The sequence below is a fragment of the Centruroides sculpturatus genome, unplaced genomic scaffold, assembly GCF_000671375.1.
Source record: "Centruroides sculpturatus isolate CEXI.00-Female unplaced genomic scaffold, Cexi_2.0 scaffold1689, whole genome shotgun sequence".
Classification (NCBI taxonomy): domain Eukaryota; kingdom Metazoa; phylum Arthropoda; class Arachnida; order Scorpiones; family Buthidae; genus Centruroides; species Centruroides sculpturatus.
In genome coordinates, this window is record NW_019385967.1 from 119,265 (window position 1) to 120,720 (window position 1,456).

A 1,456-nucleotide genomic window follows, 5' to 3' on the forward strand; every position below is an offset into this window, starting at 1 on the left:
GTAACAAAAACGTCCGGTAGGGGGTAATTACTCGGTTGTTATTTTTTGTTAGTAATTTTTATATCTTAATTTTAACGTTTTATTAAACGTTTTCGATGAATTTAATATTGTATTATCTATTAAAATAAATAATATTTCATAATTTTAAAACATTTTAGATTAATTTCGAAATACAGTATCGCGTTAGATAATTTAAATCAGTAGCGTTTTTTTAAATGTCATACTATGATTACTTTTATAAGAAAGATACCGCTAGGTATTCAAATATTTTTATCTAAAATTTCTCTATAGAAAGCTGTATTAAAATTTATGGTGAGAATTAAAAAAAATGGATATAACGAATTTACTTTAGAATAACTTTCGAGTACATAAAAAAACATACTACATCTTAATCGGCCAGAAACAATCCGCTTTTATTACTTAATGATCAAAAATTGGTTGTAATTTGATCATTTAAAAAAAAAGTTAAATAGAATAAATTCAAAAAATAACGATTTTATGAATGACATAATAAATTGGTTCGTAAAATAGTTTCTCCCGTTTGGCTACTACGAAAGTAGTTAATTTCTTAATAGTTGACTAAACTCGAGTATATACTGTAGTAGAATTTTAAAATATTTTGGAAAAATAACAGTCAACAGTCATATTGAATTGACGCGGTACAACCCGCGGTACCGCGAGAAATTAAACCAGTAAATAATAAGATGAAACAATCCTATTAATTACATTTTGCAATTTTCTCTTCCTCTTTTAGTTTGTTGCAGTAAGATTCTGATATTGGTTTTATTTTTTCTATTGACTGTTTTAAGACCAAATTACGTTATAGAAGCAATAATAAATAGTCATAAATAACTCGCAGCCAATAGAAAGGCGGCGAAAAAATAATTGATATTCAAAGAAAAATATCTGAGACTTAAACAAGATTTGTCAAGTATGATCCTAATGAAAAACGAGCTTTAAAGTTACAACGTGACACGAAATCGTTACTGTCGTTTTATAGAGAATTATATTTCACTGCTTAGAAATGAAAAATAGTGCCTCGGCCGAAACAACTTGAACGGTTAGAAATGTACAAAACCTTCGGGAGAAGGACGGTAGTTCACTTGGCGGAGTCAGTCTAGATCAAGGGTGGGCAACCTTTTTTATAACATGGGCCAGAATAAATTTTACGTTTTTTCCGCGGGCCATAGTAGTTAATTGACACCTTGTGACCTGTAAATTTTTAGTCTGCAAATATGAAATAAATAAATAAATAAATAAAAAGAAATTAATTACTACAGTCGATCCCACTATAACACTGTTGATTATTCCGTTTTATATGAATTCCATGTTGTATGAGTCACTTAGATTTTACAAATGCGTGTGCCGGGCTGTGAACGGCTCACCTATTTGTAAAATCTAAGTGACTTTAAACACAATAAAAACAGCACTATGTAGTTGGATACGACAGACATTA